The sequence below is a fragment of the Heterocephalus glaber genome, unplaced genomic scaffold (assembly GCF_053883595.1).
Source record: "Heterocephalus glaber isolate CG9 unplaced genomic scaffold, H.glaber_assembly_v1.0 deba00001729, whole genome shotgun sequence".
Taxonomy (NCBI): domain Eukaryota; kingdom Metazoa; phylum Chordata; class Mammalia; order Rodentia; family Bathyergidae; genus Heterocephalus; species Heterocephalus glaber.
The window spans coordinates 7,219,921-7,243,397 of record NW_028258440.1 but is presented as its reverse complement, the minus strand read 5'-3'; positions in this window follow the sequence as shown (position 1 = coordinate 7,243,397).

The window sequence follows — 23,477 nt, the reverse complement described above, 5'->3', positions numbered from 1 at the left end:
CACTGTCAAATTTTACAAGAACTCCAGAGATCTAGTGCCAGTACTCCTAAAACTCTGATGAAATCCAAAGGGAAACAGTACTCCCAAATGCATTCCTGGAACCAAGCATTACCCTTATTCCAAAACCAGAAAAAGACCCAAACAAAAACAACAACAACCAAAACTAAATCATGTCAATAAACATAAATGCTAAAATCATCAATAAGACACTGGCTAAAAGAATGCAGAAAATCATCAAAAAGATCATACACTATTACCAAGTAGGATTCATGTCAGCAATTCAAGGATGGTTCAACATACACAGAACAATATATATAATATACCACATAAACAAAAGCAAGGACAAAAATCACATGATCATCTCAAAAGATACAGGAAAAGCATTTGACAAAATCTAATATTCATTAATGATGAAAACCCTGAAGAAAATAGGTATAGAAGGTCTTTATCTCAGTCTGAGAAAAACCATCTGTGAAAAAACCAATGGACAATATCATACTACATGAAGAGAATCTGAAAGCGTTCACTCTTAAATCAGGAAAAAGATAATGATGTCCACTATCACCACTGTTATTCTAACTAAACTAAACTTTAAAAATTAGGAAAAATAAAAATATAATCAAACTAAGGAAAATGACAAAAAGAAATTGTAGCTGGCAGACCTAGCCTTAAATATTGGGTAAAGAAAGTTCTATAAGCAAAAAAAAAAACAAAACAAAAACAAAAACAAAACAATAAAAGAAATCTGGAATAATCACAATAAAATGCTGCAGTGGAAGGAGTTGAAATATTGATAAAGGAAATGGATTTTTCATTTCCTCGAGAAATTTAGTAATTAAAAAAAAATTTGAAATAATACTGTACAGTATCTGACATTCATGAAAACAGAATTTAAAAAAAAGAATATGAAAGAATCTAAATGGAAACAATGTTTCCAAACTCTATATTCTAAGTGGTAAAACATTGATAATAGACTCTGTTTCAGGACATTCTCCAGAATAGACCACATGCTAGCTCATAGGACATGTCTAAGTAAATGTAAAAGCATTGAAGTTACCCCTTGTATTTTATCAGACCATAGTGCAATAAAATTGGAGATCAATAACATAAGAAACCGCAAAACCCCCACAAACACATGGAAAATGAATAACACCCTCCTAAACAACCAATGGGTCACAGAAGAAATAAAACAATTTCTACAAATAAATGAAAATGCCAGTACAACATACAGGAATATATGGGACACAATGAAAGCAGTTCTAAGTGGGAAATTCATAGCAGTGAATACCCATATTAGGAAAACAGATAAAAGTAAGATAAATAACCTTATGCAGAACCTCAAGCTGCTAGAAAAAGAAGAGTATAACAAACCCAAAGCTCATACAAGAGAGGAAATTATAAAGATCAGAGCAGAAATCAATGCAATGGAGACTAAGAGAACAATACAAAAAATCAATGAATCAAAGAGTTGGTTTTTTGAAAGAATGAATAAAATTGATAAACCTTTAGCAAACCATATTAAAAAAAGGAAAGAAAAGGCACAAATGCATGCAATTAAGAATGAAAAAGGTGAAGTCACAACAGACCCAACGCAAATGCAAAATATCATCAATACCTACTTCAAGAAACTGTTCTAGAAATAAAATGGAAAACACAGAAGAAATGGGCAGATTCCTAGATAAATATGAATTGACAAAGTTAAATGAAGAAGATATAGAAATTCTAAACATCCTAATTACAATGAGGAAAACTGAAAATGTAATAAAAAACTTACCAAAGAAGGGCTGGGGATTTAGCTTAGTGGTTTTGCCACCTGCTGCGCAAGAGCAAGGACCCGAGTTTGATCCCTGGTACCAAAACAAAAAACAAAAAAAACTTACCAACGAAGAAATGCCCATATCCTGATGGCCTCACTGCTAAATTCTACAAGACATTTAAAGAAGAACTATTGCCATTACTCTTTAAACTCATCAAGGAAATTGAGAGGGAAGCAATACTTCTGCATTCATTCCTGGAAACAAGTGTTACCTTGATTCCAAAAGCCAGGGAAAGACACAACCCAAAGGAGAACTACAGGGCAATCTCCCTAATGAACATAGATGCAAAAATCCTCAACAAGATACTGGCAAACAGAATACAGAGGGTCATCAAGAAGACAATACACCCTGACCAAGTTGGATTTATCCCAGGGATGCAAGGTTGGTTCAACATTTGTAAATCAATAAATGTAATACACTATATAAATAGAGGCAGGGATAAAAATCATATGATGATCTCAATAGATGCAGAAAAGGCATTTGACAAATCCAACACCCATTCATGATAAAAAACCTACAGAAAATTGGAATAGAAGGTCTTTATCTCAACCTGATTAAGACTATCCAAGAAAAACCAACAGCTAACATCATACTAAATGGTCAAAAACTGAAAACTTTCATGTTAAAATCAGGACCAAGACAAGGATGCCCACTATCACTACTCCTGTTTACTATAGTTCTGGAAACATTAGCCACAGCAATTAAGATAGAGAAAGAAATAAAAGGAATAAAGATAGGAAAGGAAGAAGTTAAACTGTCATTATTTGCTGATGATATGATACTTTGCAAAGAAGATACAAAAAACTCCGCCATAAGACTTCTAGACTTAATTGACAGATTCAGTAGAGTGGCTGCATACAAGGTCAACACTCAAAAAAAATTGCCTTCTTGTACACAAATAACAAACTCACTGAGAGAGAAAATAGGGAAACAATTCCTTTTACAATAGCATCCAAAAAAATGAAATATTTTGGAATCAATCTAACAAAGGAAGCAAAAGAAATCTACGCTGAAAACTACAGCACCCTGAAAAAGGAGATCGAGGAGAGTATAAGAAAATGGAAAGACATCCCTTGTTCCTGGATAGGAAGAATCAATATAGTGAAAATGTCTATACTTCTAAAACTGCTATATAGATTTAATGCAATGCCAATTGAAATTCCAACAATATACTTCACAGCACTAGAGAAAACAATCCACAAATTCATTTGGAATCAGAAGAGACCTAGAATAGCAAAAGCAATTCTGGGCAATAGAGACATGGCTGGAGGTATCACAATACCCAACTTGAAGCTATACTACAAAGCTACTGTGATAAAAATAGCATGGTACTTTCAAAGAAACAGACCTGAGGGTCAGTGGACTAGATTAGAAGATGCGAAAACAACTTCAGACATACTCAGCCACCTCATCTTTGACAAAGGAGCCAACTACCCTCATTGGAGGAAACCTAGCCAATTTAATAAATGGTGTTTGAAAAACTGGATTTCAACCTGCCAAAGATTAAAACTAGACCCATACCTATCACCATGCACTAAACTACGATCGATGTGGATTAAAGATCTAAATATTAAAACAGAAACACTAAACCTGCTGGAAGATAAGTTAGGTAGAACTCTTGAAGGCATTGGCATAGAAAAAGACTTCATGAACAAAACAGAAGCACAAGAACTAGCAGAAAGAATCAACAACTGGGATCTCATCTTATTAAAAAGCTTCTGCACTGCAAGAGAAACCACCAACAGAGCTGACAGACAACCTACAATGTGGGAAAAAAATGTTAGCAGCTGTACCTCAGACAAAGGACTACTATCTAGAATATACAAAGATTTGAAAATATCAGACCCCCCAAATTCAAAGACACAATTCAAAAATGGGCATCTGAAATGAACAGACATTTCTCAGACAAAGAAATAAAAGCAGCAAACAAATATATGAAAACGTGTTCAACATCACTGGTCATTTGAGAGATGCAGATGAAAACAACACTGCCAATCCACCTCACCCCACAAAGAATGGCTGCTATCAAGAAATCAACCAATAACAAATGCTGGCAGTGGTGTGAGGACAAAGGAACCCTGCTCCATTGCTGGTGGGAGTGTAGACTGGTGAGACCACTGTGGAAATCAGTATGGAGATACCCCAACGAACTAGGACTAGAGGTCCCATTTGACCCAGCTATTCCCCTGCTGGGTATCTTCCCAAAAGAATTAAAAGAATCATACTACAGTGATATATGTGCACCCATGTTCATAGCAGCACAGTTTGTAATAGCTAAAACTTGGAAGCAGCACAAGTGCCCATCAATTGGAAACTGGATAAAGAAGATGTGGGGTTGTTTTATAAAATGGAGTACTACTCAGCCATAAAGAATGAAAACTAGAGTCATTTATGATAGGTCTCCCACCACCTCAGCAGCTATTATGTATAGTAGCTGCCCTCTTCCTATGGTGCCTTGCCCCCTCCCCTGTGTGATGTCATGCCAAGATGGTTGCTCCCACCAAAGAATAAACCCTTCTTCCCAGCATGTCCCTGTTCCTGCCTAGAAAGTAACCTAATACTCGCTCACCTCCTACCACCTAGTGACATCATGGGCTCCTCTATTCCCTAGTCACTACCTCACTCAACCCCACCTCTGCCCCTACAAATCCCACCCCAGTCTCTATAAAAGACTCTCCCTGCCCCAGGCATATTGCTTTGGCTCTCCTTTGTTCAGAGACAGCCCGGCAGAGCTATTCCCCTAATAAAGGCTTGTTGTGGCCTGGTCTAGTCTTGGTCTTTGGCCCTTTTACCTGACATTTCATAGCTAAATGGATGCACACAGAGGCCATACTCTTAAGTGAAATAAATAGGACACACGTGTAAATACCGAATAGTTTCACTTGTGTGAGAACCTGATAGTGTCAACAAGGGTTAAAACAATTAAAATGAATAATTGATAGTTTGAAATAGGAAAAGAGGTCCAAAGATGAAGGGGTGAAGGGAGGGGAAGGGGAAAGGAAAAGAGGGAAAGGAAAACCTATGAGAAAAGAAAAAAAAATGGAAATGATGTCTGTGTAAATAGGGAACAATGGAGAGGGTGAATGGCACACAGGTAATGGGGAAAAAAATAAGAACCAAGATGCATCATGTACAGGTACAAACACCCAATGATAAATGTAAATGAATTGTATACCTAAAATGTACCAATAAAAGAACTTAGGAAAAGATAGACTGTGTTATTGCATAAGTACACTTCAATGCCTACATGAACTACTCAGAAAACTATATAAACACTCTCATCAGAAAATAAGACAGAATCCTGAAAGAATTGTTATAAATAACCCTTATGAATGCAAAAATAAATAGAATTATATGAATCTAAATAACAAGCAGATAACGAAGAACACAAGAAACTGACTTCAAAATTACTAATATAGTGTGAATGCTAAATGCTAAAAAAAATCAGAAATTAGTTCACATGAATGGTAATATTGATATTAGATGAAGAAAAATAGGGCAAAAGAGGGAATCAAATAGTGGTAAAAATGATAATCAACATATAACAAAGACATAATAATCCTCAATTTGTATGAATCATATGGTAGAGCCTCAAAGCAGGATATAAAAACTGATGTGGCTGACAGACGTAGACAATTTCATAGCTTGAACGTGGAGGATAAAAACCTTCCCTTTCAGCAACTAATAAAACTAGAAGACAAAATCAGCAATGAAAAACAAATCCAATCCATCAGCCAACATTATGTAATTAGCATATATACAGCAGGTTAAACAACATCAGAATCTATTTTTTTCTAGCTGGGAAACCAATCTCAATTCAATTTTATAATACTGAATTATACTAAGTATGTTAATTATCCATAATATAAGCATATAAAAATCAATGACAGGAACAAACTATAGGAAAAGTATAAAAGCATTTAGAAATCAAACCAAATACTTCTAAGTACTTGATAATTCTAAGAAGAAGTCTCAGAGAAAAACATTTAAAAATAAACACTCAATAGAAATGAAAAAAACATATATCTACTGTAAATATGTGAGATACAAATGAATCAGTACTGAGGAAAATTTAAATAAATAAGTAAATGTATATACTATACAATAGGAAAAAAATGAAGGTCCAGTATCCATATTAAGAAAGACACCATGACTGCAAAGTTTTCAAGTATAAAAAGAAAATACTATAAATTTACATATATTTTAAACCACTTAAAAGAAAGGAATAAATTTCTTATAAACCACAAACTACTGGGCCAGGGAATTAGCCTAGAGGTTCCGGTGCCTGCCTTGCAAGCGCAAGGTACCGAGTTTGATATCCAGTACCAAAAAAAAAAAAAAAAAAAAACAAAAAACTACTACAACTCAAACAAGAACAAGTAATATAAACTTTTATCTTACTATAACTAATAAAGAAATGTTTTATTTATTTATTTATTTTTTATTAAATTATTTTATTGGTACATTGTAGGTATACAACACAATTTCATTTCTCATTGGGAATTGTGCCTTTACATAATGCATTTGGTTTTTATTTTTTCCCCATCCCTAGCCCTCCCTTCACACCCTCCACCCTTCCCTATTTACAAAGACTTTATTTCCATTTTTTCCATTTCTCATCATTTTTCCTTTCCCTTCTTTCCTTTCCCCTGCCCCTCCCACAACCCCTACCCCTTTGGACGTTTTCTTCCTATTTTACATTATCAATTATACATTCTAATCATTGGTATATTTTAGGTATACAATATAATGACATTCATCATTGGAAATTTGCACCTTTACATAGTCTCTCTTGGTTCTTATTTTTCAGCCTTGCCCAGCCCTCCCTTCAACCCCTCCAGTCCTCCCTATTTACAAAGATTTTGTTCCTATTTTTCCATTTTCTCATATTAATCCCATTCCCTTCTATCCTTTCCCCTAGCCATCCCACTTCCTTCCCCTTTGCCCCTTTTCTTCCTATATCACATTACATATTATACATTTAGACCTTATTTACACTTTCAGTTTCTCATAACAAAGAAACTATTTGATATTTATACATGTGTGTCCTATTTATTTCACTTGAGTATTGCCTCAATGTGCATCCACTTAACTTTAAATGTCTCTAACTTCTCATTTTTTATGGATGAGTAGTAGTCCATTTTATAAAAAACGACATTTTCTTTATCCAGTCTCCAGTTGATGGGCATTTGGGCTGTTTCCAAGTTTTAGCTATTACAAACTGTGCTGCTATGAACATGGAGGCACATATATCACTGTGGTATGATACTTTTAATTCTTTGGGGAAGATCCCCAGCAATGGAATAGCAGGGTCAAAAGGGACTTCCAGTCCTAGTTCTTTGAAGTATCTCCATACTGATTTCCACAGTGCTTGCACCAGTCTACACTCCCACCAGCAGTGGAGCAGGGTTCCTGTTTCTCCACAGCCCCGCCAGCATTTGTTATTGGTTGATTTCATGATAGCAGCCATTCTTTCTGGAGTGAAGTGGAATCTCAGCGTTGTTTTCATTTGCATCTCTCGAATGTCCAGCAATGTTGAACATTTTTTCATGTATTTATTTGCTATTTCTACTTCTTTGTCTGAGAAATGCCTGTTCATTTCAGATGCCCATTTTTTGATTGGGTCTTTAAATTTGGGAGTTCTGATCTTTTTAAGTTCTTTATAGATTCGAGATAGTAGACCTTTGTCTGAGGAAGAGCAGGTGAAGATTTTTTCCCACATTGTGGGTTGTCTCTTCACACTGCTGGTGGTTTTTCTTGCTGTGCAGAAGCCTTTTAATAAGAAGAGATCCCACTTGTTGATTGTGCTATTTCATGGGTAACTGAGGTTTTGTTCATAAAATCTTTTCCTACCCCAATGTCTTCAAGAGTTCTACCTGACCTCTGTTCCAGCCGGTTCAGCGTTTCTATTTTAATATTTAGATCTTTAATCCATTTTGATTTTAGTTTAGTGCATGGCGAGAGATATAGTTCTAGTTTTAATCTTTGGCAAGTTGAAGCCCAATTTTTCCAGCACCATTTATTAAAGAGGATATCTTTCCTCCAGTGAGGGTTTTTGGCTCCTTTATCAAAGATGAGATGGCTGAGTGTATCTGGCGTTGTTTCTGCATCTTCTAATCTGTTCCACTGGTCCTCAGGTCTGTTTCTTTGCCAGCATCATGCTGTTTTGATCACAGTAGCTTTGTAGTATAGTTGCAGGTTGGGGATTGGGATACCCCCTGCCATGTCTCTGTTACCTAGAATTGCTTTTGCTATTCTGGGTCTCTTCTTGCACCAAATGAATTTTTGGATTGTTTTCTCAAGGTCCATGAAGTATGCTGCTGGGATCTCAATAGGAATAGCATTAAATCTATATAGCAGTTTTGGAAGTATGGCCATTTTCAGTATATTAATCCTTCCCACATAGGAGCAGGGGATGTCTGTCCATTTGCTGATATCATCTTCAATCTCTCTTTTCAGAGTGCTATAGTTTTCAGAGAAGAGGTCTTTGATTTCTTTCGTTAGGTTGATTCCTAGGTATTTCAGTTTTTTGGATGCTATTGTGAAAGGAATTATTTGGCCTATTTCTGCCTTAGTGAGTCTGTCATTGGTGTAGAGGAAAGCTATTGATTTTTGTGTGTTGACCTTGTAACCAGCTATTTGACTGAATTTGATAATTAAGTCTAGAAGACTTTTGGTGGAGTTCTTGGGGTCTTCTATATAGAGTATCATGTCATCTGCAAATAATGACAATTTGACTTCTTCATTACCTATCTTTATTCCTTTTATTTCTTTCTCTTGTCTAATTGCCGTGGTTAATGTTTCCAGAACTATATTGAACAAGAATGGTGATAGTGGACACCCTTGTCTTGTTCCTGATTTTAGTGTGAAGGATTTCAGTTTTTGACCATTTAGTATGATATTGGCTGTTGGTTTTTCATAGATGGCTTCTATCAGTTTGAGGTAGAGACCATCTATTCCAAATTCTTGTAGTGTTTTTATCATAAATGCATGTTGGATTTTGTCAAATGCTTTCTCTACATCTATGGATATAATCATATGGTTTTTGTCCTTGGTTCTATTGATATAGTGTATTACATTGATTGATTTTCATATAATGAACCATCCCTGCATCCCTGGGATGAATCCCACTTGATAAGGGTGTATGATTTTCTTGATGATCTTCTGCATTCTGTTTGCCAGTATCTTATTAAGGATTTTTGCATCTATGTTCATTAGGGAGATTGGCCTATAGTTCTCTTTTTCGTTTGGATTTATCTCTGCTTTGAGGACCAAGGTGATGCTTGCTTCCAGGAGTGAATTTGGGAGTATTGCTTCCCTTTCAATTTCATTGAAGAGTTTAAACAGTAGTGGCAGCAGTTCCTCTCTAAATGTCCTGTAGAATTCAGCAGTCAAGCCATCAGGGCTCAGGCTTTTCTTAGTTGATAAGTTTTGAATTACATTTTCAATTTCATTGGTTGATATTGGGTTGTTCAGAATTTTTAGGTCTTCTTCATTCAACTTTGGTAATTCATATGTATCTAGGAATCTGTCCATTTCTTCTGTGTTGTCCACCTTATTGGCGTATAGGTTCTGGAAGTAGGTATTGATGATCCTCTGGATTTCTGCTGGGTCTGTTGTAATTTCACCCTTTTCATTCCTAATTGCATGGATTTGGGCCTTTTCTTTCCTTTTTCTGACAAGGTTGGCTAAAGGTTTGTCAATTTGTTGATTCTTTCGAAGAACCAACTCTTGGCTTCATTGATTTTTTGTATCATTCTCTTAGTCTCCATTGCATTGATTTCTCCTCTGATCTTTATAATTTCCTCCCTTGTATGAGCTTTGGGGTTGTCCTGCTCTTCTTTTTCTAGAAGCTTGAGGTTCAGCATCAGGTTGTTTAATTGGGCTCATTCTGTTTTCCTAATATGCATATTCACTGCTATGAATTTCCCTTGTAAGACTGCTTTCATTGTGTCCCATAGATTCCGATATGTTGTATTATCATTGTCATTTAATTGAAGGAAATGTCTGATTTCTTCTTTAATTTCCTCTGTGATCCATTGGTTATTCAGAAATGTGTTGTTCAATTTCTACGTGTTTATGAAAGTTTTTGAGTTTCTTTTGCTATGGATCTCCAATTTCATCGCACTATGGTCTGGTAATATACAGGGGCTAATTTCAATTCCTCTGCACTTACTTAAACATGTTCTATGTGTGAGAATGTGGCCTATTTTTGAGAAAGACCCATGTGCAGCTGAGAAGAATGTGTATTCTGATTTTGTGGGGTGGAAGATTCTGTAAACATCTGTTAAATTCATTTGTTCAAGAGTTCAATTGAGTTCTAGTATTTCATTACTTATTTTTTGTCTAGTTGATCTATCTATTTTTGACAGTGGGATGTTGAGGTGCCCCACTACAATTGTATTAGTGCATATATGACTTTTCATGTTCATTAGTATTTGTTTTATATTGTTGGGTGCACTAGTGTTTGGTGCATAGATATTTATGATTGTCATCTTTTGCTCTTGGATTCTTCCCTTTACAAGGATGTAGTGTCCTTCTCCATCTCTCTTAACCAGTGTTGGTTTGAAATCTACTTGATCTTCAAAGTGGATAGCTACTCCTCCTTTTTTTCAGGTCTCTCTTGCATGGAGTATTGTTTTCCACCCTTTAACTTTCTGTCTATGAGTTTCCTTTTGAATTAAGTCTGTTTTTCCTATGCAGAATATTGTTGGATTTTGCTTCTTGACCCATTCTGCTGGTCTATTTCTTTTGATTGTTGAATGGAGATGATTAACATTGATGGTTATAACTGAAACTTACTGACTTGTCATTTCCATGACTTTTTCTTTTTGTTGGGTTCTCCCCCTTTACATTTAATTTCTTCTCATGCCAAATGGGTTCATTCTGCTTTGCTTCCTGGGGTTGTGATCCTCAATGTCTGTTCCTAGGATATTGTGTAAAATTCTTTGGAGTGCTGGTTTGGTATTCACGAAGTTCCTAAGGTGCTCTTTGTCATGAAAATATCTTATTTCTCCATCAATTTTAAAAGATAGTTTTGCAGGGTACATCAATCTGGGTTGGAGGCTGTTTTCTTTTGGGGCTTGGAATATGTCACTCCAAGCTCTTCTTGCCTAGATGGTTTGTGTTGAGAAGCCTGCTGTGATTCTGATGGGCTTTCCTTTATATGTGATTTGTTTCTTTTCTCTGACTGCTTGGAGAACTTTGTTCTTCTGTTGTGTTTCTGGAATCTTAACAATTATATGCCTATGTGTAGATTATTTTTGATCAAAGCTATTTGGTGTGCTATGTGCCTCACTTATCTGTATGTCAAGCTCTTTTTCCCTGCTTGGGAAGTTTTCTGCCATTATTTCTGTAAAGAGTTTTTCATGTCATCTCCACTCTCTCCTGTTTCTTCATTAAGCCCAGTCAGTCTTATATTATTTTTCTTTGCATCATCTACAGCTGCTGGATTGATTTCTCATGTTCTCTTATCATTTTGAAGCAATTTTTCTTTTCCTGGTCACTAATTACAATCTTATCTTCTATATCTGAAATTCTGTCCTCACATTGGCTCATTCTGCTGTGTAGACTTTCAATGGAGTTTTTCATGTCCTGGAAATCTATTTGCATCTGTTTTATGGATTCCATTTGTTTCCTATGTTGGGATTCCATCATGTTCCTGAGCTCCTCTCTAGATTTATTAATCATGTCTTGCACTAGGGGCACAATTTCTCCTGTTATCTGAGAAATTATTTCTGATTTCATTTGTTCCAGATCCCCTTTTGTTGCCAGTTCAGTGGGTCCAGGTGGTTGAGTATCAGAGTGTTCCATCTCCTTTCCCGTTGGGGTTGCTGTAGGTGATCTGGAAGTCTGGTTTTGAGACTTATTTTCGTGTTTTCTCATTTCAACTGGGGCAGGGGCCTCTTAGCGCCTGCACGGATTACCTCCTCTGAGCTGGGAGAGGTGGCACAGGGGCCAGGAGCAGCGGTAGGGATGGTGGCCCTAAAGCTCTTTCCTGTGGGCTGGGAGCAGTGGGAGGGATGGTGGCCAAGAAGCCCCTTCCTCTTTACCAGGAGCAGTGGGATGGTGGCGCAGAAGCCCCTACCTCTGGGCTGGGAACAGTGGGAGGGATGGTGGCCCAGAAGCCCCTTCCTCTGGTCCAGGAGCAGCTGGACAGAAGGTGGGCCAAAAGCCCTTTCCTCTGCCCTGGGAGCACCAGGAGCGATAGTGACCGGGAAGCCCCCTACTCTGCACCAGGAGCAGTGGGACCGCAACTCAGAAGCCCCTACCTCTGGGCCAGGAGCAGCGGGACTCAGTGCAGTGGTCTGGTTGTCTGGTGTCCTCTGCATCTTTGTAGTGTGGAACCAGGTGGCTGCCTGTCTGCAGTGCAGTGATTCAGCGTCTTCTGAGTGACTTGGGACTTCTGTAGGGCGTGGGCATACGTGCCTTTCATTTGTAGGGAACAGGGGAAGGGGACATTACCAGAACCTCTATAGTAAGTCCTAGTCTCCTGCTAGCCATGGCAGCACACAGCGAATTACAGGAAAGGTAGAAAAATGAGACTGAGAAGAAGTTGAGCTTTGGGTCTGATCAGTGCTGCTCTGGGCAGCAAAGACCAAGAAATATGTTTTTAAAATTAATATTTCCTGACAATGAAATCCCAATGGCAAGACATACTGACTGTAGAATTTTACCAAAGGATTAACAACAAATTTGTGCAATATTTTCCAGGAAATAGAAAAATACTGGATAATTCTCAACTGATTTTATGAAGCCTGTATTAACCTAATACTGATACTAGAAAAAATATACAAATGAAAACTACAGACGAATATTTCTTATGAAGTTATATATAAAACTTTCAACAAATTATTAATCCATGGAATTCAACAGATTTCTAAAAGTTTACACCACGCCCAGAGGGATTTATCTCAGGTATACAAAGCTACTTGAAATTCAAAAATCAGTCATATGGCACCATATCCACAATCAAGAGAAGAAAAATCATGTATTTCAATAGATGCAGGTAATTATTCTACAAAATCTAAACCATTCATGATTAAATTTCTCATAAAGTTAGAGTGACAAATTATTTTAACATGATATAAAACCACCTACAACAACCCTATTACTAACAACATATATAAAATGTGAATGATTGAATACCTTGTGCTTAATTAAGATCATGAATGAGAAAGGATATCTGATCTCACCACTCTATAATAATGGAAATTATAGTCACTGCAGTAATTCAAGAAAAAAAAATAAAAGACATAAGGATTAGTAAGGAAGAAAAATTGTCCCCATTTTCAGGTGACACAATTATTTTCATAGAAAATACTAATCTAAAAGAACTATTGTAAGATATATATTAAATACAGCCACATTGCCCTATAGGCATAATAAACATGAAGACTCCAAAATCAAAACACAATCACTACTTGTAACCACCTCAAAGAAAGTGAAATATTCAGGTACCCTCAATAATTTATGTACTGGATCTTTATTCTGAAAATGTTTAATGCTAATAAAATAAATCTAAATATTAAAAAATCGGACAGAAAAACTATACATGGATTGCAAGATGCAACAGAATACATATGATAATTCACTTTCATTTGGTTTACAAGTTTCATGCGCTTTTCATAAAAAATAATGAAAGATTGTGTAAACATAGATTTTTCTAAAATTTCTATACAAAAACGATTATTGTAATTTAATATAATATACAAAAAGCAATAATTATAATTAAAAATAATAAGGGAGGGATCACTGCAAATGAATCTACAGCTTAATACACAAATGGCAGAATCAAGAAAGTGTGCTTTTGATGAAGAAAAACACAGCTAAGTGTATCATAATATGAACCAAGAAGTAGAAACACATTAAATGTTTACCAAATTTTTGACAAAATTAGAAGGAGGAAGGATAAAATTTTAATAAATTGGAGCATAGTAATTGGCCATGAACAAGCAAATAACAACAAAAAGAAGTGTGAATCTATACTTCACACATTGTAAAAAAAAGCCCCACAAAATTAGACACTGATTAAAATTTAAAATATACAATTATAAACTTTCACAGGAAAGAAAAGATATGATACTTTAGGAAAATCCAGAGCTAAACTGAATGTTAATCAATTTGACCAGAAACACAATTTATCTAAAAGGAAAAATTGTTAAACTAGGTTTCATTAATTTTAAAAGTTTTTGCTTTCTAAAAATCCATATTGGGCCAGGGATTTAGCTCATTGGTTTCACCTCCTGCTGCACAAGTGCAAGGACCCAAGTTCGATCCCTGGTACCACAAAAAAAAAAAAAAAAAAAAAAAAATCCATATCAAGAGAAAGAAAACACAAACTACAAATATACAGACTATATTTAACAAATCATATACCTGAATATGGACTGGTATCTAGAATATATAAAGAGCTCCCATTTATGACATCACAATAGTGGTAAGTAACAAACTTCAAGTATCTGTCCTTTCAAAGAAACAACTAATAAAGTGGCAAAAAAAAAAAGACAAAATCAACTTTTCAAGGATTCTGGATTCTACTGAAAATGTACAACATGAAACACTTAAAGAGGAAACGGTGGAATTTTAAATTTTTCACTGCCCACACTGGTAATAGAAATGAAGCTGTTCAATTAGCTGAGAGGTTCTATGCATGGTTCCAAAGTAATGCCTGAGGAGACTTAACTAACCTTGATAGATATAGCAAGAGGTTCATACTGATTGACGGAGGTCTTACTTTAACTTTATCTCAAACGCCCAGCAGAAAAGAATAACCAAAAGAAGTATAAAATAATGCCATAGTAATAAAGCTAGATATAAAAAGGGGCTCCAATCGCTGACCCCTTCTGGCAGTTCCTAGCTACACTAGTAGCTGACCACAGTTATGGATCATTAGGAAAAAACTATGGTAAAATCTGTAAGAGTTAAACTGGAGTTTTTAATTTCTTAGGGAGATTTGTTCTTCAAATTGTCTCATCTTCTCACAGCTAAAACTAGAGAAATTTATGACAAAGTATCAGACTTATATGTAACCTCTATCAATGAAAGAATCTAAGAGTCAATAGGTTACAATCACTATTACAGTATCTATTTTTTTATTCAGAGTAGATTAGATTCTGTAAAACTTAACAATTTTGACTTTTTACCAAGATTCACATTTAGAAAATACATACCTTTCCAGAAAAAAAGCTTTCTTATGTTTTTAGAGAAATTATTAATTCACACATTTTTGGAGGGCTGGAAATAAAACTTCCCAAATGTGTTCTATTCCAGAAATTTTTGTTTTAAATAATACAGAATTGACTTTTATAATTTCTGGGTATTATTTCTTCTTTTATTTACCCAATTATCTCCATGTTATGCAAGCATATTGTGAGAGGAAATGACAATTGTTTCAAATCAAGAGGTAAAGAAACTAAAAATATATATTTGTCTTAATGGCTTTGAAATATTTAATTTTGAAATATTCTTGATTAAAAGAACATATCAAAACATAATACATTTATGATTTGCAAATATTATCACCAAATAAAATTAATAATATTTTATGGTATAAGCATATCAGAACTCTAATGGTTTAGACCAAGAATATCTCCCAAAGGCCTCATGCACTCACAAGCAGGATGTTTGGAAGGTGAATTGACCATGGGGTGCTGTGTTCATCACTGGAATGACCTACTAGTGATTTCAACTAATGCATGTCCCATTGGAAGGTTGGGGCCTGGCCAGAGGAAGTGGTTCACTGAGGAAGGGCATATCTCCCTCTTTCTTCTTCTTTTTTTTTCCCCCATTAAGTTTATTAGTACATTTTAGGTATAAAATACAGTTACATACATCATTGTAATCTTGTACCATTACTTGAGTATTTCGATTCTTATTCTTTTCCCCTTCTTCTGTCCTCCCTTCACCCACTCCAGCATTCCGTATTTGCAAAGGTTTTGTTTCCATTTTTTACCTTTTCTCATATTTTTTCTTTTCCCTTCTTTCTTTTCCCCTACCCCTCCCACTTCTCCTGCTCCTTTAGAGCTTTATTTCCTATTACACAATATCAATTATACATTTTTAAAATTAAAATATCAAGACCTAGGAGACATTACCACAGATTTTACAGAAGTTAAAAGGATATAGAAAGCATATTTCAAAAATCTGTTTTGAAATAAATATGACAACTTCTAAGAAGTACCTTGGAAGACAAATTAATGAAACTAACTCTGGAGGAAATATAAAATTTGAATAGCACCTATTAAAGAAAGTATATTCCTAGCTTGAAAACCACCTATATGACAGCAACAGGCTCATATACATTTTACCTGATAAATTATATCAAACATTTAAAGCAGAAAAAAGAAGGAACACTTCTCCCCTCATTTTAGGAAATCAGCATTGTCCTAATCCTAAAACTGGATAAAGATAATAGAAGAAAAATGTATGAACATAGGTAGAAATTTGTTTTACAAAACAAATTATTAGAAGTCAGATCTGGCAGTATGTAGAAAGTGGTTTTATTATAGGATAGCAGTGTTGGTTCAGCATTGGAAGATCCACCCCCAAAAGTCATCATTTTAACGGAGGAAAGGAAAAAGTCATATGATCCTGTCACTAGCTGAAGAAAAAGTATTGGACTAAATTCTACAGCTGTTCATAAGAAAAGCTATCAGGAGATTAGAAATAGAACAGAACCTTCTCAACAGATTAAAGACATTTACTCCATACTTCCAGCAAAAACGCCTTATATGAATGGAGAAGATACAATGCTTTCTCCCTAAGGTGGAGAACAAGGGCAGATATGATTACTCTTCATCTGTCCATTAAACTTTGAAACCTAGGCCCAAAACAAAATAGTCTGGCAATAAAATGACACAATTAGGATAGGATTGTCAAGGTAGAAGCAAAATCTTTATATGTAGATGAAATGATCATCTACAGAGAAAATTCTAAGAAATCTCTAGGAGCCCCTAGAACTTGTATTTGAATTTAGCAGGATTAGAAAACACAAAGTATATATAAAAATTCAAGTCTATGTATAGTTGCTATAAATGAAGAATTAAATATTGAAATTTTAAAGTTATGTAGGAGTACAAAGGGCCTAGAAAAGTAAAAAGAAAAGGAGAAAAAAAAACAGTGTTGGAAGACATTTAGTACCTAATTTTAAGACTTCCTCTAAAGCTACAGTAATGAAGGCAGTGTTGGTGTAAGGAAAGATATATAGATCATTGGAATAAAACAGAGAATCTAGAAACAGAACCACACATATATGGTCCACTGAGTTTTGAAAGATTATTTAACATTAGCATTTTATAGAATATAAATTCAATTCAAGAGCCGAGGAAGAGACAGTGTCTTCAGCAAACGGCACTAGAACACCTGGTATCCATATATAAAAAATTAACCTCAACCCTTTTTTTCCATACATGAAAATAACTTGAAGGGATCTATGAACCTAAATATGAAAGCCTAAAAGTATGAAACTTTAAGAAGAAATTATAAGGGAAAATGTTTATGAATTTAGGGTAGGCAAGAACTACCTAGTATACAAAAAACATGATGTATAAAAGAAAAAAAATTGATAAATGAGATTCCATCAAATTTAGACCTTTAAATGATATCATTAAAATGAAAAGTAGTCCTTAAACAGACCATATTTACAATGCATATAACCTATGACCAGAATATATAAAGAACTCCTACAGCTCTTTAATAGACAACCCAATTGAAAAGTAGACACAAGAAGATGATAGCCAGTACAGCACAAGGAAAGGTGTGCAACTATAGAATCAGAAAAATACTAATCAGTACAATAACATGATTGAATTATACACTCATTAGGGAGATGAAGTTAAAAGTTTTAAAAGCCTTGTCATGACTTTTTCTTTTTGTTGGATTCTTCCCCTTTCCATTTAATTTGTCAGGCCCAATGGATTCATTCTGCTGAGCTTCCTGGGGTTGTGAGCCTCATTTTATTTTCCTAGGATATTGTCTAAAATGTTTTGGCATGCTGTTTTGGTATTCTTGAAGTTCCTAAGGTGCTCTTTATCATGAAAGAATCTTATTTCTCCATCAATTTTGAAAGATAATTTTGCAGGGTACTTCAATCTGTGTTGGAGGCTGTTTTCCTTTAGGGCTTGACATACATCACTCCAAGCTCTTCTTGCCTTGAGGGTTTGCATTGAGAAGTCTGCTGTGATTCTGATGGGCTTTCCTTTGTATGTGATTTCTTTTCTCTAACTGTTTATAGAATTTTGTTCTTCTGTTGGGTTTCTGGAATCCTAACTATTATATGCTTATGCGTAGATTATTTTGTTTTTGATCATGGCTAGCTGGAGTCCCACATGCCTCACTTATCTGTATGTCAAGTTCTTTTCCCTTGCTTGGGAAGTTTTCTGCCATCACTGCTGTGAACAGTTTTTTTTATGTCATCTGCACTCTTTCTTCTTTCTTCATTAACTTCAATCAGTCTTATGTTATTCTTCTTTGCATCATCTAGCAGCTGCTGGATTGATTTCTCATGTTCCCTTATAACTTTGAAGCAATTTTTCTTTTCCTGGTCGCTAATTTCAATCTTATCTTCTATATCTGAAATTCTCTCCTCACATTGGTTCATTCTGCTGCATAGACTTTCGATGGAGTTTTTAATCTCTTTGAAATTTGTTTGCATCTGTTTTTTGGATTCCATTTGTTTCCTATGCTGGGATTCCATCGTGATCCTCAGATTCCTCTTTTTTTTTTTTAATCTGTGTCCTCTCTAGATTTATTAATCATGTCTTGCACTATGAGCACAATCCTTGCTGTTACCTCAGAAATTATTTCTGATTTTATTTTTCCCAGATCCTCTTTTGTTGCCAGTTCACGGAGTCCATGTGGTTGAGTATTAGACTGTTCCATCTTGTTTCCCTTTGGTGTTGCTGTAGAGGATCTTGAAGTCTGTTTTTGAGGCTTGTTTACGTGTCTCCTCAATCCACGGGGGGGTGGGGGGTGCTTCTGGCACCTGTGCGGCTCACTTTCTCTGCCCTAGTAGCATGGAATGGTGATGAGGGAGCCCCCTCCAGGGTGCTGTGACTGGCTCCACTATTACAGTATCTAAATGTGACTTTCTCCCAAACCTGCCCTTCCATTTTATTGTGCTCATGTTTAGATTATACATGCTTTAATTTCTTCAAAGCTTTCTTTATTCTTGCCTAGAGGCTGCCAACTCCAAGAAGTCATACAAATGGAACCAATGACACATGTGCTAGACTTCTTTTACCAGGATCCACCAGATCAACCTCATAAACAGCTTGTAACTGTGAAACTATATAATACGATTTCTATGTTGGATTCTGAAGTCCCCTGGACCTTCTCATTATCCTCTTTGTGGGAAGCTATTAATAGTTCCTTCCAGTGGAAACTTTTGTTGGCTATATTTATAGCAGTTCTGCTGATATTATTTAGCCCATATATTGGTAATTGTTTCTTTCACCTTTGTCTCCTCCAGACTCATAGCTATATGGCTGCCAAGATGACGATGCCTGGCACCTATTGGGGGCCTTTAGATAGATGCTCTATAGAGTAACTCTGACTGCTGATCACAACTATGACACTCTTTAGCCAGAAGTATACAGACTGGTCTTCACCCTTTGCCCCCTCACAGCAGTTAGGGGTACTTCTTCAGAGGAGGGAATATTGCAGACAGGTAAGTTAATTAGATATCTTGGAGGCAGTTAGACAGGGCCTTGCTAAAGGCACCAGCCCTCCAGGAGCCAACACACAAAAGAGCCAACATGGGGGACAATTGAGGCACATTCACTGGTTAGCATTATAAAAAGGAAAAAATGTACTACTTCCTCTAGAGATAGATAGTAGTAATTGATATTCTAAATGGGAAATTCCTTATATGTGATTTGTCTTCCCATTTCATCCCCATTTAATCAATATTACCTGGGTGACTGTACTTGTAATCTTATTGTTGGTCATGGTTTTGTCCCACCTCATGCCCAGCTTGTAAATTTTCAATGGGTCTTATAGTTTTGCCCCACTTTGTACCTGCCTCACCACACAGCATGGCTGTAAAAAACATCTTTGAAAAGTGGGTGGCTGTGCAATACCCTTTCTGGTCCCCTTTCTGTCTCTCTCAGACAGAAGCTTTCTTTCTCTCAATAAATTTTTCCTACTCTAAAAAAAAAAAAAAAGAAATGAAGCTGTCAGCCTCTAGTCCTGGTATAGGTTGCAAAAGCCAGAAGGATTATTATATACAGTATTTTTAAAGAAATGTGGTTTTGTGTTTCAACCTATCTGATACCTTCCTCTGGATCTGCTGCAAGGGATTTTCTTTGATTATCTTAAATCAGAAATTTCCCCAGGCAGGGAAGACTTCTGGGCAGCATTTGTCAAAATCACATCAAGTTACAAGTGTTGGCTTCGGCAGCAAGGAACAAGAGACATCAGTAGGATCCACCAATAAGTGGGAAAAAGAACCCAGGCAATTCATCAAAATAATACAAAGATTATAAATATATATTCACCTAACTTCAGAAAACCTAAGTATAAAGCAAATACTAACAAAACTAAAGGATGAAAGAGGCAGTAATACAAAAACTGAAGTCTATCCATAGAAAAGGAGAAAGTCCTTACAAATTATACATCAGACAGAAACTTGATTTAAAAATGGCCAAAATGCCTAAATAAATATCTCTGAAAAAGACATAGAAATGTCCAACACATATACAAAAAAAGGTTCAACACCACTAATCATTAAAGAATAGCAAATTGTAACCAGAATTAGAAGTCACTTCACACCTATGAGGATAATGAAGGTCAAAAAGACTAAAGATAGGCCTCCCCTGGAGCCCCCTTCCATCTGGCTCACCATGCCAACCTGCAACCAGTGAGATGATGAGGACCCCTCGGCATTCCCATGGGCAAACTGTTTAGCCATAACACCCCCCACACCCCCTCCTTCTATCCTGGCTGTGCCACTACCTGGTTCCACACTACAGAGGCACAGGGGTCATAAAGGCCATTGTCCTGAGCTGCAGAAGTGAACAGCAGATAGAGGCCCGCTCTCAGGCTACTTGTTGAAAACTGAAGCACACTGGAAAAGTGAAGAGAATCTCTGCAATAAAGGCACACCAGACCACCACACTTGATAATTTGGAGAGATCACCACCTCCCATCAGAACCTGGACTATCTTCAGGGGAAGGGCAACTGGAACCTGCAGTAGAGCCTTGCAAAATTCAAACCTGCAGGAGGACAGGGAGTTCAACTTAGGACTTGCAGCCAGAAATCTGACTGAATTTCACAGGTCTGCAACTGGCTTGCTAAGACGAATTGACTTATATCTGCACACTGCTGCCTATGTAGTCTATTGTAGCAACAGATACATGCCATGAAGGAGGCCCTTCATTTTTGTCCTTTATTTGTTATTTTCAAAATTATTATTAGTATTTTTTACCCTTATTTTTAATTTTTGTTTTTTTCTCTGTTTTCAAAGATTTATTTTTCTCTTTTTTCTTTCTTTTCTCTTTTCTTTCTTGCTTGCTCTCTCATTTGCTCCCTTGATGTGCCACAGTGTTCTTCACCTCCCTTTGTGTTCCTGTTCTGACCCTAATTCATATTTGTTTCTTATTTTTCTTTCTCTCACCTGTGTCCTCTGGCCTCAGTGCCTACATTCCCTTATCCTTCTACCTACCTATCACTCCCTCCACAAATCTTTCTAACTCCCCATCCCTAAGGGTAAAGTTGCTATGTTGAAGAGTTTATTCACTATAAACATATGTTGGGTTGGTCCTTGATTTTGATTTAATTCACACAATTAAAGGTGATAGATTAATGACTACCACAAATTGTCATTTTCTAAGATGTACTTGATGCTATGGGCTTGCTGATTGTATCACTTGGGCTAAGGTGTGGTGATTGATCTAATCAGTTGTCCTTCCTGACATAATGAAAATTAGATAACCTCAGAGTCATTAGAGACTCAAAACCTAAGAACGCCTATATCTGGAAGACACCTCTGAGAAGCAATCATTCCATAAGGCTTCTAACTATAACCAACAAAGATACTTACAACAAGCAATTTTGAAGTATCAACCCAGGAATTAAACCAAGGACAGTACCAAAAACAAAAATGAGAAGACATTTAAGCAAGGCACAAACTCAGACTTCTACCCCCAAAATGGCAAATTCTGGGGGAAAGAAGGTGGAAAAGTCTGATAACCAATGGCCTGAACACCCTCAACTAATAATACAGGAAGTAACAAAACAGATGAATGAGGCTCTAGAAAAATTCAAAGCAGAAATAATCTCCCAGATAGCTACAGAGATGGTGAACACAGAGAAAGACATGATTAGAGGTTCTAGAACAGAAACAGATAAAAAAAAAATAAATGAGCTCAGAAATATGCTGGAAGCCTTGAATGCCCAACATAAGAAAGAAATGGAAACTATGATAACCCAGCATAACAAAGAAATGGAAATGATGAAACAAATTCAAACAGATATCCAGGAGATTAAAAACTCCACTGAAAGCATGCACAGCAGATTAAGGGAATCCAAAGATAGAATAACAGATATAGAAGACAAGATCACAGTTAAAGACCATGAAAACAGACATTTCTTAAAAATACTAAGGGACCATGAAAAATCAATCCAGCAGTTGCTAGACGATGCATAAAAGAATAACATAAGACTGATAGGAGCCCATGAAAAAACAGAAGAAAGTACAATTGACATAAAAAACTGTTCACAGAAGTAATAGTAGAAAATGTCCCAGACAGAGGTAGAGAACTGGAAATAAAGATAAGTGAGTCATACAGAATTCCAACTAGCTGCTATAAAAAAACTACACTTAAACATTTAATAGTCAAGATCCCAGAAACCCAATAGAAGAACAAAATTGTACAAGCACTTGGAGAAAAGAAACAAATCACCTACAAAGGAAAGCCCATCAGATTCACAGCAGATTTCTCAACACAAACCCTGAAGTCAAGGAGAATGTGGAGTGAAATATTTCAAGCCCTAAAAGAAAATAACTTGAACCTAGAATGTAGTATCCTGCAAAACTACCTTTCAAAATTGATGGGGAAATTAGATACTTCCACAAAAAAGAACACCTGAGAAATTTCACAAACACCAAAGCAGAACTCCAAGAAATTCTAAGCAATATCCTAGAAAAAGGCAATGAAGTTCATAACTCCATGAAGCCCAACAGAGGGAAGCCACCAGGCAAGGTAAGAAACTAAAGGGAAGGGGAAAATAAGAAATAAAAGAGCCAACAAAGGTAAATCATGACAAGTATGAATCAATATCTATCAATTATAACCATCAATGTTAATGACCTCAATTCACCAATCAAAAGAAATAGACTGGCAGAATGGATTAAGAAGTAAAGTCTAACAACATGCTGTATAGAAGAAACACACCTAACTCAAAAAGAAATTCATAGACTGAAAGTAAAACGATGGAAAACAGTTCACAAGAAAAGAACCCTGAAAAAAGCAGGAGTAGCAATCTTATTTGCAGACAAAATAGATTTCAAACCAAAACTAATTAAGAGAAACAAAGATGGTCACTACATCCTTGTGAAGGGAACAATCCAAGAGGATGAGATGACAATAATAAATATATATGCACCAAATATGAATGCCCCCAACTATACAAAACAAATACTAATGGACATGAAAAAA